Source organism: Danaus plexippus, chromosome 20 (genome assembly GCF_018135715.1).
Source record: "Danaus plexippus chromosome 20, MEX_DaPlex, whole genome shotgun sequence".
NCBI classification, from domain to species: Eukaryota; Metazoa; Arthropoda; class Insecta; order Lepidoptera; family Nymphalidae; genus Danaus; species Danaus plexippus.
In genome coordinates this window covers 3,634,482-3,650,679 of record NC_083550.1, presented here as the reverse complement: position 1 = coordinate 3,650,679, position 16,198 = coordinate 3,634,482, and the positions used below count along the sequence as shown (strand labels likewise).

Sequence of the window (16,198 nt, the reverse complement as noted above, 5' to 3'; positions counted from 1 at the left end):
TAATTAGTAGAACATGCGATTATCGGCAATTCAAAGTCCCTAACTGACGAGGAATCGCTAACACTAGATGTTGGCCCCTAACTTTATTCGGAAAGGAAGATGAACTTTCCCAAGGGTAAACCCAAAATTTGTTCAAGGATAAATATTGTATAGGTTGGCAGTGTGCTGGCCAGAACACTGACGAAAACGTCAGGCCAAGTACTAAGAAGTAGCGGAAGCTGTGCTTTTTACCGAACTGTATCTTTTTCCTGGCCTGAGATCAATGAGAAAGTAGGAACTCGCGTTGTTGGCGTATCAGTGGCGGAGCATTCGGATTTGAACACAGAATTTACCATTAGTAGAACTTTCGAGGATCAAGAACCGTTTATAATGAATTATTATTTCCAGAAAAAGCTACAACGCAAGTTGGAAGAGCCTCAATAGAGTGTCTTAAAACAAAAGCAATTACATTACCTTTAATAAACGTCATATATTCGAGGAGGTAAAGGGTAACAAGGTTCATTCCGATAGCGATCACTGCCTTGTAAAAGTCACCATGAGGTCTATAGATGTCGACTGTTAAACCATTAATGCTTGAAGTTAAAACCGAAAGTTTTCCACTAGAGCTGTAGAAAAAATTCGATATGCTATTATTGGCGACAGTTTAATCTAAAGAAAGAAATCAAAATATTGAAATCGTGATAATTCGAAAGAGTGCTCGATGGTCTTTATCATGCATTACAATTCCTTTTCTCACTTAACAAAATTCAGAACAACCCAAGGGACTACTTACACCGCTAAACCAGAAACACCTGCTGAAATCGAAAAATATTAGAGGATTTATGTATATTCCCCTCAAACACTTCGGTGATTCAATTCAAGTGCCAGACTGACACGCTACCTGAATCACAAGCTTCCTAACGTGGATATGGGTAAGGAAAGGAAAGGAAAGGAAAGCATGAAATTACAGTGGAGCTGCTAAAAGCATGAGAAACCCCAATTAAGAGAGAGCTAACTCTAATTCACAAGAATTGGTCTAACAACAACATTAATAGTGTAAATTTATTTCCAGACCGTCGATTTTTTAAGCTATGGTAAATTATTGATTAATCTTATTGAGACTAATATTGAAGTAACCCTTAAAAAAGTTGTTATAATATTTAGTAGAAATAAAAATAAAACTATAATATGTAATAAAGGAAATAAATATTTTCAGTGCAAACCAAAAAGCATTGCTTTCAAGGAACCCAAATTTCAATGTAATTGACAGTCTCATCTCATTCATTATTTTTTTTCCTTTATATGTTTCAAAATAAAAATATTTATTATCAAATCTTTTTGGCCCATTTTTTATGTTAAGTCTTCGTAACCAACTTCAAAGTTACGGTTAAATATTGTACATAAGAAGAAAATAAATAATTGTGACAAATATTAAGAGGTGATAAGGTTACATTGAATCTAGATGTTTCAGTGTGAAAATATGATTATCAAATTACAAGCACAAACCCTGTGGAGTTATCAAACTATCATTTAGGAACTTAATTAACAAAGACCATCCTAATCAGACCATAACTTGCTTTCCAAGACAATAGAATTACTGTCCTCTCCAGATACGCATCTTTGCATTGCCTTTGGTTAAATTAAACCTTACAAGTTGATGTTTCGTAATTGTGTTGTAATAAAGATTGATTAACAGAATATTAAACGTAACTATTTGCACTGAATAATAAAGGAGTACGTTTGGAAATGTGTTTTTGTATTAATTACGTAAAAGGGGACTTCATTTTTACACCTGGGTCGCAAGTCCCAGGCACTGTTGAAGCTCCACTCCCTGCAACGCAATGGACCCGGCACCCGCACGGTGAATCCTTTGAATGCTAAGAGGTTTCGTCTCATTGTATTTCGAAACTCTAGTGCTGGAACAACATAAAATTGCGTTTTTATAATTAAAAGAATAATTATATCCTTTTATGGTGATCCCGTAAACTATTAAACTGTCTAGGGAAACTATCTAATATGTCCATAATATTACAATACCTATCTCCATACCGTCAGAATTAAACTATATTTTTAGAATTAACTATCATAATAAATACTGCCATAACGTGCACACAGAACACGGTTGTATATAATACAAGTGTTAAGTAGAAACAAAGTTTTATTTATATGTGAATTACTCGTTATAATCTTGTACAACTTAGCATGTTGTTCACCTATAATTTAAAAGATATAAAGGTTGCATTGAAAAGGACAGGTTCATGACTTTATAGATTACTGTGCATCGTATTTCCAAAAATCTTCATAATGCAAAGGGTAACCATTTTTAACGGTATTGTTATGTATATATTTTTTTTCTTTTATTCTAACTCCTACTGTAAATGAGAATATATGTATGTTTGTGTTTTTATTACTTGTTACTGAATCAGACACCACTGTGGATGGATTTAGTAATGTCTACACAGTAAACCGACTCTTACAATATAAAAATTTTATTGATTCTAAAGTGCAGTTCTTTATTTCTATACAAATACATTTATTTATGTAAGTACTGCTTAGTAAGGAACTAATATTTAATTCTTGATTCAAACAATTCTATACAGATAAATTGAACCCAAACTATTATCTAAATTATGCCATGCCATGTATTTAAAACGTCGTTCTTATAAAAGTGTTGAAATTTCAACAAATTTGTTTTGATTTCAACATATTTTTTAAATTTCAACAAATTTGTGTTCCCGGGATGGGTATTTTTGACAGACTGGCGTCGAGGGAGTCGTAAGTACACCATTACGAAGCTCGTATTATTTTGTGAATTCAAAAGGCCTCTTCAAGTTCTCATGAAGCTGTAGAATAACATTCTCACATACAAACAATATTTATTATATTTAAACAGTGTTTATTTATTTTATATGTTGAGACAGATTCTGGTCGTATGTTATATAATATAACTTTATTTACGCATTTTCGTTGTCAGATTTTCATATTGTGTAGAACACACACATTTAAAAAGGATAATTATGAATGTCTGTCATTAAGTCTTGTATTGTTTTTTTGTCATCTGCCGTAACTCATTTGTCATCTCTAATTCCTGTAAATTTTATAAAAAGAATAATGTTTTATGAATGTATATGTCCTAAAAAGCAGTGTTTATAATATAAAAATTATCAAACTTGAATATTCTTATGAGTATATCTTCGTTTCAATTTATAAAGTGCGGATTATCATAATATTCTGCTTAATATAAAACTTTTGGTAGAAACTTGTTTATGAACTGTTGTTTTGTTTGTTTCCTATTTCAAGCTGTAACATAGGTCAGTGAAATTATTTCAGGATTTTTGTTACTTCAAAAGTGCACATATAATTAATATTAAAAAAAATTTTTAAGTTCATTTCAGTAGTGTTTTGCGTGTTTTAGCAAACATACATTAAAACCATAAAAAATAATAAATATCCACGCACACAGGATTTAATGTAGAGTTTGATTTATGAAAACTTTTTCTTTTGAAGTATAAATAAAAATAAGAACAAACAATTTTAATATGAAAATTTCCTTAAAAACAAGGCATGTTTGTATATGTATAACTATTGATTTCTTTTAGTAAATGTAGTATAAAAAATAAAAATACCCATAGAAAAAACAAAAATAAAATATCTATCGACCCTGCCAGGATTCGAACCTGGAATCTTCTGATCCGTAGTCAGACGCGTTATCCGTTGCGCCACAGGGCCGTTGAAAATTAAGGTCATTTTTAACAACATTTCTGACTTATACATAAAGCTCGCTAGAGAACACGATTCAGCCTAGTTAAAATATTATACCATTCAAAGAATATTTTCATATGTATTTAATATATTATGAATAGTATGAATATATGCTCTATATGATTTATATAATCAAATTATTTTAACTGATATTTTAACTGATTAATCAATAATATAAATTGTTGATAAATAGTTAAGCAGAAAGTAAATAATCGTAAAGAGAATTAACTTTCCGAGAGGCGTTTAAACATTGTAATTATTTAAAATATTTAACACCAATCAATTTTGATACGTATTACGAAGTCAAAAGAAAAACATTTCCTTAAAATAAAAAGTCGGTATTCGCACTTTACATGGATTGCGTGTGTTGCGTGATTCGACGTAACACGTCATACGTAACTTGGAAATTAGGTCGCACTTTACGGTCCGTAGATTCCTGATATATTTATAGATTGTTTCTTACTTTGAAATAATTAATAACCAGTGAGTAATTTTAAACTGGGAATAAAAAAAAGAGAAAATAAATCTGTGAGTAGTGATTGTTCTTGTAAGTATCGATTGTAAATATTACGATTGGTTATAAATGTTGGATTATTTTTTGTATTTGGAGAGACGTGCCCATATAAGGACTTACAACGGCTTATGATGATGAGAAATAATATATTATTTCTTAAACAAAAGAAAAGATAATTATCGGAAAGACTTCAATCTTATCCTCTCTAATGATTCGATATTTAAAATTTAAAACGTTTTAAGAAATAACTTAAGAGACGAAATAAAATAAGACAATTATATTATACTTAGACGCACAGGAAATTACGTGAAACTCTTGCTTGCATTTCCGCTAAGTATATATAGTTATAAGTTCCGATATAGTTATAAAAATAAAACAAAAAGATCGTTAACACTAAACGCGGAAATATTCTAGGAGATTATAATAATGTGTCTTACGTGCATGTTGCGTACTTATATGTACTGCATGTGCATTCCTCAATTAGCTTTGAACAAATATTAGTCATATTTGCATTTCTTTTTAATACTGGGAATTACGTCGCGTTCAGATAGATATGGAAGTGTATAAACTTATGTTACTTTTTGTTTAGTTTTTAACGACTTTTTAATTAACAGTTGTATGGAATACGAATTTGCTTTTTGTCATTTAATTTTATATTGTGTAGCAGTAATAACGTTTTTACTCTTCAGTTCGTGTTTTATAATTAATGATAAGTTGAAATTTATAGTAAACCGATCTTTTTACCGAATCGTCTGTGTCGATATTCTCATCTGATTAAAGTTAATAAGTTTTGTGTAAATAACATATTTTTGGAGATAATCTTTGACTTTCGCTTAATTAATAAAAAAATGTATGTAGGATAAATTATTGTACCTTGACATTATATATAAAATAATTCATAATAATCACCAAATACTAATAAATCTCTATTTATTTAATTTAAATTCGATTGTGGCAAAATACACTTCTAAAATAAATTCTTTATAAAGACATTTTCCCCTATTGGACGAAATTATCGGAGTTTTACCGTGCACTGAGGATATTAACTGATCGTAGGGATTATTTTTTCTGAGACACTATTAGTAGGCACAGACTAAGCGGTATTTTTATTTCATATGGCTCAAATATTTATTATATCACAAATAACAATGTGAGAAGCCAATCATAATTTTTATAGACTTTTTCCTCTGAAAATTTTATTTCTCCATTTTATATGAAAAGCTTTAGAAAGTAAACATTTAAATTTTCAGCAGTAATTGTAATTATGTTTAATATCTTAGGCAAAAAATACCTTTGTATCGAAAACTATATGATGTAATTGTATAAAAAGACTATGCAAACGGTTTATAGACTGTTAAACAGGAAGCATTTAAGCCTCTCTAATTAAATCCCAATAAAAGCCTGGTAAGAAATGCTATAGTAAAAATATATTACCTCTTATGACCATTATATTGAAGGAGAGTTTCTAACTTACATCACATTCACATCTTAATACCTGCACCCTCCGGTTTCTTTCGCAAACATGCGTTTTATGACCAATAACATGTTTAGTATTCATTTATTAACTTTTTAATTTACTTCTATATATTAGTAAGGACGGGTGAATGTTAAAGTCAATATAGATGTGTATAACAATGTGAATAAAGGTCAAAGAAAATTAATGTTTTAACTGGAAACTATTCAAATTGAGTATATCACATTACTTATTCTTGAAGTGAAAGAGTACAGACAGTAGACCACTGTTATTCATGAAAATATTCCACTTAAATAAATGCGTTTTTTTGTTCCACCGTACAAGTGAGCTGTTAAAGCAGAATAATGAACTTTTAAAATCTTTCAAGCTGTCATTGAAAATACAAAGGCAGTTTGAGATAAAGGTGCTGATATAAAACTTGAAAATAGAGATACTGACTGAGTTTTAAACAGACTTTTGAAGCAAAAGGAAGTCAAACATGCTGTCGACCGTGAACGGTGAAGAAGAGGGTCCCTAATCTTAACGCATACATACGGTTAATTTAACTACAAGAGATTAATATTAACAAACTAATACACGAAGCAGAGGCCGCTCTACTGTTTTTGAATGACAGCGAGGTTTTAGCCCGGCCCCTCGCTACGGCCGGTCTTCCCGACAGCACCGGACTCCCCGGAGGCTGTACTAACTTAATAACTTATATAGTTAATTTATAAGAAAAAATTACTACCGCGATGTAGACGAAGGCTGACGATTGGTTAGATTTACGATACAGTCATTGCACTCCAAACAGTAAAAACTCTTGCGTGCGGAACAGTTATTTGAACGTTCAAGAGATACGAGTGCCGACAAAAAAACTGTTGCTAGTTATCATTAAATATATATATTTTTTGTGTCGGTACCACTTTTAATATAAAATAGTTAAGGTTTTAAGAGGTACAATTAATTTAAATCATACATAATTATCGCCTTAATGTGGTAAATGAGTATACAATTTGTTTGGATTGATTGGAAACCAAAATGCAATTAGGGACGGTCAGGAACATAGTGTGGTTAACCGAGCTAAGACCTAATTTAATTTGATATCGATAATCGATATTATGGTGTTCTAACATCACTATATTAACACTATCGAAATTCTTCAAAAATATATTTGTTACATAGTAGAATTCAGAAGTTCATAATCCTAAAAACATTTTTTTTATCTCTATATGAACGTGTAAAAGTAAAAAAGGGAACGATAGTGTTTTAAAATAATATGTAAATCTAAATAAATATTGCGTTAATAATTCAAAACCCTTATGAATAACCATATTTATACTCCTTTTATAAATTTAATATCAAAAGGGCAAACCCTTTTCGATCTCCTTTACAGATAGGGCTTTCCATAATGCACGAATCTTTTATACCCTTGCCCAACCTTCCCAGCAGCATTTTTTGTGTGATATTGTAAGCTATTTTCTTTTTCTAAATATTTCGATGTCATCTGAAGTACATAAAGTTAATAAAATTACAAAGAATTTAAATAATACTTTTGTTCGTTTTCAGAAGAATAACTTGCAATTCTGCTTCTATGTTTGAAAAAAACAAACAGGTTCTCTCCTACCAATATAAAGTGACTGCGTCTTGTTACTAGCACAATGACGAGTCTATACAATGCGCTATTATTTTACATCAAAGCAGACCTACATTGGAACACATACAAGTCTCTACCAAAACTTGTATACGATTTATAGAAAACGTGTGTAATATTCCCATGAAAAATATTATAATATTTTAGTATTTCAAAATGCATCAATTTAAATTTTTATTTTAATCTTTCTAATGTGAAACACTTTTCAGATATTAAAAATATTCAAATCTGGCGCTCTGAAAATGTATTTGTATGAGGGAATATGAATTAATCATGAGATGTGTGCCAGAGCTGGAATAACCTAAATAAAAACGAATGAAATGAAAAGATGGCCCGGGTAAGAAGATTTATTTGAAGTTTTCTCTTTGCATACACTCCTCAAACAAAAAAGCGAGCAATTCATTCGGACTGCAGTATATCTCTCAAAATTATCTTTCAACTTTCCAAAAGTTGCTGACGTCGTATAAATTTTTTTTAATAAATTTTCTTTAGTGATATCTGAAAATTCTTTGGTCTTGTGTATTTTTTTTTATTTAGCTTCATCAGCAAAGCAGTGGAGTTTTGGCCTGCTTATATTTGCTGAATAAAAATGTGACTTTTATCACCAATTATATACACCAGTATGATAATGTCTAACTCATAAACAAACCGGGTGTTTCGTAGGCTATATGTGTCATTAAAATTTATTTTGTTACAGAAACTCATATGATGTCCATAAATATTCTTGTAAAAAGCGTGTCTCGTAGTATATAAGTAAGTAAGCGTATCGTGAATTAGTTGATATTTTCCACTTAAAAGTAAACAATTTCCATAGAAGTGTATGTTTATAAAATTAATTAGTTAAAAAATTATTAAAATTTCTAAACTTTTAATACATCTTAATGCCTAGTAATGTGCCATGACATTCCTTGGATATTTATTGATTATTATACACATATTTATTATTCAGTTTACCTCGCTTTTACTATAAATATAGTTCTTTTAAAAAAATATGAGTTACTTTAGTTAAAAAATTATATTTAACAGTAAGGAGTAAATTGGATTTTTTGTTAAATAAAGGTCATCGAAATAAACGAACGCAATATAGTTTTGTTTTTGAAACCAGAACTAACAAAGGGACGAAATTTCTGGCGACACTCTTAGCTCTAATTTAAAACCAGAAACACTGCAATAATAGCCACAAAGCCGCTCGCAGGCGTTCGAGCCTTCCTGAAGCCTCTTTCAATTTTCAGTAGGGAAATAAATTCGAGCAGTCACGCTATGACCGTCGGGGTGAACGCACGCCTGCACCCTTAACTAACAGACACGTAAATCTTAACTTAAAAATATATATCAATACATAAAAAATTGATAAATATATATTTTTTGTGATAATGGCATTTTGAACTGTATGAAGTGAGTTTGAATATGGTTTTCGTTATTTTTATTTAACCGGGATGGTAACCTGTGAGTGGTGGATAACCTAGTTCTGTAAGTGCATTGAATTGCTTGCTGGAGTTTAAGCTTTTAAGCACATTTTGCAATTCATCCGCATTTTCATTTGATTGTTGTGACGATAATCTATTTTATTATTATTGCATTTGTAATTATAGTGATTGCTCTATTATTTATGAAGTGACTGGTATTTTCTTTATCTAAATAGAGCTATTATTAAAATTATTATAGAAAATTTGATCCGTTTTGAAATGAATGTTTTTTAGTTAGATATAATGTATATTTTATAACAATGCTATTTGTGCATCTATATATTCTCGTATTTTTTTATTATATTCTAATAATTAATTTATTAAATTTATCCTAAAGAAAAAGATAAAACAAAATCAATAATTGTGATTGATTGAAAGTCAACTTGAAAATACATTTGAGTCCAAATCAGTGAGTAACAGAAAAGCTTAATAGAATCTTATTTTATTCTAATTATAATAATTTTAAAACAGGACTTTTTAGTTGTCATAAACAAACCGGCTAAACACTTAGACGATTCGCAAAAAGTCTTCCGTGTCATAATCATAAAAACGTCAAAAAGGTCATATCTATTGTATAGGAGCCCCTATAAAAATATTTAACTCTGTTTTGTAAAATTTTTTGTAACAGCGGACAGAGAAATTAATTGTCAATGAAAAATTTGGTTTATCTATCACGGTAAATGAGACACGGCATGTCAAGTACAGTCCATTCCAGTTTTAGACGATGGAACCCTTATAAAGAACCAGTAACCATGAAAGAAGATATACGGAACTATTATTAATTCAGCAAATATTTTCTTTTATAAAATGTACACTGTTAAAGAGCTTACTTGCTAAAGAAAGAATAAAAATGTTACCAAAAATGTACAATGTACCACATATGTACTCGTAGCTATATAAAGATTTATGTAATACAAAATAATTTTCATATTCTTTACAAAAAGTTTTTTTATTTTTATGCTTATAACTTAGGATTGAATAAAAAGCAACTAGTCTGCATTAAAATGAATTACTTGTAATTCTTTCTTAAAAGCAAAGAAAACTTTACAGACGTTGTTATAAAAATCAACCAAAAAACTACGAATATAACAATAATTACTTTTAATAATTATTATATTTCGTTAAGTTCGTCGCTTATTGACTTTATAATAAAAAAAAGTCTCTAACATACATAGCTTAACACTATACAATTGCTTTTGTAAACCCCAGTCTGTGTCAGGTTGTGCCATCGGAATGTGTATCGCGATCTATATTTATCTACTGTATTGAAATAATTGTGAACTTTGGAATAATTTTATTCTCATAACTAACGTAGCATAGAAAATTACATTCGGTTTTCGTACATTTTTCTTACAGAATTGTGTTTTTATTTTTAGTTAAACACTAAATATTCCTAAAGTTCCCAACCTCATCAAAAAGGTGTGCCTTAAAAATAAAACCTATGTATGTAAATAAACTGCTTCCTATAACAAAAAAAAAACACATTTAATATGTAATAATATCGAGTATGTAATAATATCAAAGTATTTTTCCCTTTAAAATGTTTGTATAGCTTAGTGTCACAATCTTAAATACATAAAGTATCAAAATGCTATAGGTGACTTCATAAAAAGACATTAAAAATGCAAAAAGATGCGTTAGTTTGAATACTTAAAAATAAAAAAATAATCAAAAATACTGTAAGCATGCTTTCAAAGCGTATATTGCTAGTAGAAATTCCAATTCGGATTTGCAATATCACACGCTTTGAGCTTGGATATCGTCAACGTGTGCCGTAAATTCTTGTTGGTAAAACATATCGACTTTAAGAATTTTCCCGTCATCTTTTTATTCAAAATATCACAGTTCTCCGTATTACAACATAAAAGAAACATTTCATATCATAAGTTATTATTTCTGTGTAAAATTTCCTTTGGTAGATATTTTCAAGCAATTTATGATAGAACTAATTACTTTACTATAGATGCCTCAGAAATTAATTAATGAAGATTCCAACGCGTAGCACTCAAAATGAGCCACAAAAAATGTTTGAGTATTGCGAACCTCACCGGATAGTAATAAGGAAAAGTAAAATAGTTATTATTCATCAGGCTAAGTCAAGGAATTCGTTAGATTTACCTATGTTATCTGATGAAACCGTGCGGAGGCTGGGCCTTGTGATTTCATACGATTTGGAACCTGTGACCACTATCTTATTTAGCCTACATGAATATATAGTCTGCATTATCACAAGCTTAATGGTGAAAGGCGAATATGACTAAATTTAAAATGAGTCGATTGGGATGAGATGCACCATTTCTTTGCATCTTATCCTAGGCAACAAGTCTGTCTGTGTTCTGAAAATTCGACAAAATGATTGAAGGTTATTGCTGATGTGATATTTTAGCCGCTGTAATCCTTTATTCCCATTACCGACGTATCCATTGATGACAAAACCCATGGTTCGCAGAAGAATATGGTCAGGCCGAAAAGCACAAGTATACGGCGTTTCTTTTATATGTAGCTGCTTAAAATTGCAAAGCTGCGATGTTAGTTCCAAAACCTCAGATATCGCAAAAACTTTTGACAAAGCAGTTTTCAGATGCCTATCCAAACTGGTGGCAACAAACTTCTGTGAAATTTTTCTACCATCACTAACTAAATCTAATGGGAGATAAACTTATATGGCAATGGAAACAAAACACCCCCGCTGACTTTTCTTTTTGGTCAAAATTCTAAAAACTAAGTGTGTCTTAATGAGATATAAGACTTTTACGAATATTCATTTAAATGAAACTACGATTTTCAGATATACTAAGCGTTTTTTTATTATTTTAAGCGACATATTCCCGACATTTCGTTTACTTTGCGGTAGAATATCCTAAAATCTTTGTTTTATTTAAATGAACACTCGCAAAAGTCTTAGATATCATTACTTTTACTATCTACCTATAATGTTATTCCATGATTTGTGTTACAAAAGTGCATGTCGCAAATAAGAATTGTCTAGAAAAAAAAATTGATATGATTGATTTTAAGTATTAAAATTTTTAAAATTCAGCTAATATGAGTTATTAAATTTCATGAGTTTTATTTATATAATATGAATTATAGTTTATGTAGATAGTAAAAGTTTAAGAGTGTTTTAAATGTCACCTGGCATTCTGAATGCTATATTACTGTTGCATCTTTAATTTGGATAAAGGAATATTCTATGTTGATCATCTAACAGTTGAAAACTCGTAACTTACTAAGTCCACTGCAAACAAAAATTTCTTAAGAGGGTATAACAAACAATAAAAAAAACCTACTTGATGTTTGGTTGGTTTGAGATTGAAAGTGATATTTAAAAGAATTAACCCGACCTTCAAAGCTGTTCTGTCTGAATTGTTTACAAATACGAACACTTACCAATCGATACCAATAAATCATGTATGCCACGAACTGCCGATACGGAGCACGTTACTATGTCAATTACTAAAGTTAAAAATATTATCGAGGAACAATTTAGAACACATAATTGATAAATTATAACAAGAACACAACTTAATGTTAAGTCTGCTAAAACAAAAAAAAAAACATTAACATAAAAATAGGTTCTTGTTATACTACACCTTATTAATAGTTAAATATGAATATATAAAGAAAATAAAAAGCGTCAAGTGACACAGAAAGGGTTGCAGTAGGTATATAAGGAGCTCCAGTAATTAAATTATTCAGAACTCAGGCGGTTATTTAAGCTTCTCACAGTAACGGAAAGTTATAGTAGGGCTGGTACTTGATATCATAATATACTGAGATATATATTTAATAGTACTTACTTTTTAGGCATGATAATAATGCTATGTTTACTTCGAAACAGATAAGCCTTTCATACATCGATTTCACATGTAGAGGATCAAACTTACTTGATGTTATCTTTGTCAAAGCCGTTCTTTTAGTAAAGGGAAATATAGTAAAAATGTATTTTATATATCTCTCAATCTTTAGATGTAGTTATATGTGAAGGTAGGCTAATCAATATGTGAAGGTTAGCTAAATCGAAAGGAAAAAAAATTGAAAATAACAGTTTAAACTAATAGTAATTAGTGACATATATTAATCGTACATAATTCTTTAATCCTATTTTTATAAGTTACAGTCCAAACTAGTTTCATGTCATTTGATAAGTTGATAATATCAGACGTTGTAATAAAAAAAAATCATGTTGATTTTTGAGTATATTTTAACTAAGTGTGCAAGAAATATTTTATGTATTCTTGAATTTTTATTATAATAAACTGTTGCAAACATTAGTCATTTGATAAGTTGATAACATCCGACGTTTGATGAATTTTGTTCATAATTTGAAAGGATTAGTTTTGATTAACATGAGAAGCATAAATTAAAATAGAAAGAAATAAGAAATCAATCCCTGTCAATCTGTTTCTTCTAATAAGATTGATGGACTATACGGATTGTAAATAACGTATTAATTAAGGATTGATAAGTAAATGATGCTGATTTGTCTCTACATGTAATAATAGAGCCTTTTAATTCAGATAAACGTAAATAAAATATATCGTACGTATTAACTTAAAATAAACTTTTTTTTATATTTTTTTTTTAAAGTCTTTTTGTTAATGTGGTTGCAAACGTTGAGGTGTGATTTATAAAAAGTTCTTGTTATGAAAATATTGGTATACTACCAACCTTTTTTCTATTCTGTATCTTTATTCACACTAGAATTGTAGAATATTTTGCAAATGTCAAAGTTTTTAGTACAGTACTACCAATCTTTACTTGACAGATTGCCAACAAAAATAACAGTAACTTGTATAAATAATTCTTACCTCGAATTTAGGTTGACGTTTGGCTTCAGTGTACTTTGTAACTCTTTAAGTATTATCGAATTTTTATATCGTCTGATATGAAAAGAGTTCCATTTCTAAGTTTATCTGATATTTTTCTTTTAGAGTAACCTTTACAGTGTTTAATGAGCTGATTATTTGGAACGTATTCGAGACGATGAATATACTTATTAAACCGTAAACAGAACCCTGTCTTAATTTGTATTTCTTTTTTTTCATTTTCTTTTTTTAACTTAAACGTTAAAAAAAGTACCAAATGTTATATTTATTTCTTCGAACATACTTAACTAATTATATAGTATAATTTTGCGTTATAAGAAAATTTTATGTATAAAAAATAAGTCACATCAAATGTACAATATCTACTAGAAAATAAAGAATTTATTTTTATTTTTAGCATTCCGACAGTGCTTGCATTGAAAACTGTATAAAATATTATATATAACGCTAAGTTTATGTAAATAGAGGTTGTATATTAAATAAAAACGGTTTTTCTTCGATTTAGTAAACATATTTTCGCTGAACCTTTTCTTATTTATGAACCGGTAAAGAAAATAAAAAACATTACATGAAAAGTATAAATCACCTTACGAATCATTTGGGAGGTAGGCTCTTATAATAATTTGTAGCCTTTTAACAACGAACGTAAAAGAAAAACGTTTATAGTCAAACCCAATTCAAATTAAAGTTAAGAACCGGAGTAGGGATGTTTATTTATTTGTACTGTGTGTCTGTTTATTTCTGTACTCGGAACAATAAATTGAGGTCGCTTACACAAACAACTTTATAAGCAATTATCTTAGGGCAATAGAAATTTATCAATCTGGAACAATCAAAGGAAAATGAAACGTACCATTCTCTGAAATAAAGAAATAGTGTTTTATATCTCAATGGCTGTGTTAAATCCTCTAATGTTTTTAACGTATGTACGTTGTTTGAATTTAAGAAATAGTTTTTTGGTATTAATATAAGGGTGTTTGTAAATATTTATGTAAAATTTAAAAATATTTAAACAATTATATTTATTTTGATATTCTTAAAAAAATCTATTGGGGGAACCATTTTTTGAATAAATAAATTTATATTCAAATAAAAAAAATATATATGTTTTTTTTCAAAGCTTATTTTAGTTTTGACGTTAAAAAATTGGTAATTAATAACATTATATGTAAGTTACTAATAAGATCTTATTGACTAGTTTTTGTAAAACTAATAATAATAATTAACAGTACAGATTTCTAATGAAAAATAACATATTAAAATAGAATGACACAAAATTTGCTCCAAGGTCCACTATGAAATATATTTATTTTAATTATTATCATTATTTAGCTATATAAGACTCAAATAATTTCTTTTGTATATAACATTTCATTTTGCTATTTTGAACAAGATTCAGTTTGTTTATTTCACTATAATATAGGGGGTAGAGCCTAGCTGTGGTCAATTTACTACAGCTTGGACATGGGCTGGCTAGACTGGGGAAGTACCACCCTCTCATAGAAGATCGGAGTGAAGCAGCCTTTAGTGGCTGCGTTTCGTCCGATGAGTGAGAGAGCCGATTGCCCTTTCCTTGTTCCCATCCTATTCTGCCATTTCCTTGTTCTCACCCCTCCCTTTTCCTCAATTATCAAGGTTGGCAACGCAGATGTTGCGGATGTCCATGGGCGGTTGTCACTACTGCCCATCAAGTAGGCCGACTGCTAGTTTGCCACTTTTCAATAAAAAAAAATATTTATTTTGTCTATTTATATATGTTTACAAAAATAATTGGGGCTCGTTATAACAGGTTGTTAATAAGTCTTTCTTTTTAACATAGATAAAAGTTAAAAAATAACAAAGGGCAGCTACACGAAATTTACCCGACATCACATTTAATATAGAACATATTCTATTCATCCAAAATTCTAAGGGCTTTAAAATGCTTTCGTTATTTTGGTTGTTTCAACTTTGTTTTCTTGTTAAACAAACCCCTTTGTATTATAACAAAATCTCTGATCTACGTAATAATATCTGTACAATGATCCACGGTGTTGTGTTTTATTTTTATATAACCCCGTCCGTATCTGGTTGTGCCATTGAAATGGGCATGTCAAACTTTATTTGTTTACCGTATCGGAATCTCTGTTGGAAACGAACCACGCAATTTCGTTTTTATGTTTTGAATATCCGGACTAATGTTATTTCGTATGAAGCCTAATTCTATTTTTTATACGTTATTGAACTTTTGCATATTGTCCGTATTTCCGTAGACGATAGCAGTTTTTTTTAATGAGACTTTCAATATCGTTTGCTTTGAACTAAGATATACATATACATATATTTTATAAAATATTACATTTTGTCTTGTTGGATAAACAAATTTAAAGATTATTCTTGCCATCTTGTAAATCTGAAAATTTTCTGTTGGTGATTTAATAATACTGTTTGTCTGTTTACTGAAAAATATTTTGAAACGTGAGTGATGCTATTGTAACAACATATTATTTTGGAGCAAAAATTCAAAGACTTTGCCATAAAGTACCTGATTATATACACACACAT

At 29.5% G+C, this 16,198-nt stretch overlaps 1 protein-coding gene and 1 non-coding gene across 2 annotated transcripts in view; one reads left to right on the top strand and one right to left on the bottom strand.

Annotated features, from left to right (window-relative positions):
* Positions 1-3,635: 3,635 nt before the first annotated feature.
* Trnar-acg (transfer RNA arginine (anticodon ACG)) lies at positions 3,636-3,708 on the bottom strand. The gene has a single exon. It is a non-coding gene; the product is annotated as a tRNA-Arg (tRNA).
* A 4,895-nt stretch (positions 3,709-8,603) lies between these two features.
* LOC116774063 (uncharacterized) overlaps positions 8,604-16,198 on the top strand; it is a 33,053-nt gene continuing 25,458 nt past the window's right edge. Inside the window, exon 1 of the mRNA XM_032666693.2 lies at positions 8,604-8,829. The gene's annotated coding sequence lies outside the window, so the exon portion shown is untranslated. The remainder of the gene's footprint in view (positions 8,830-16,198) is intronic.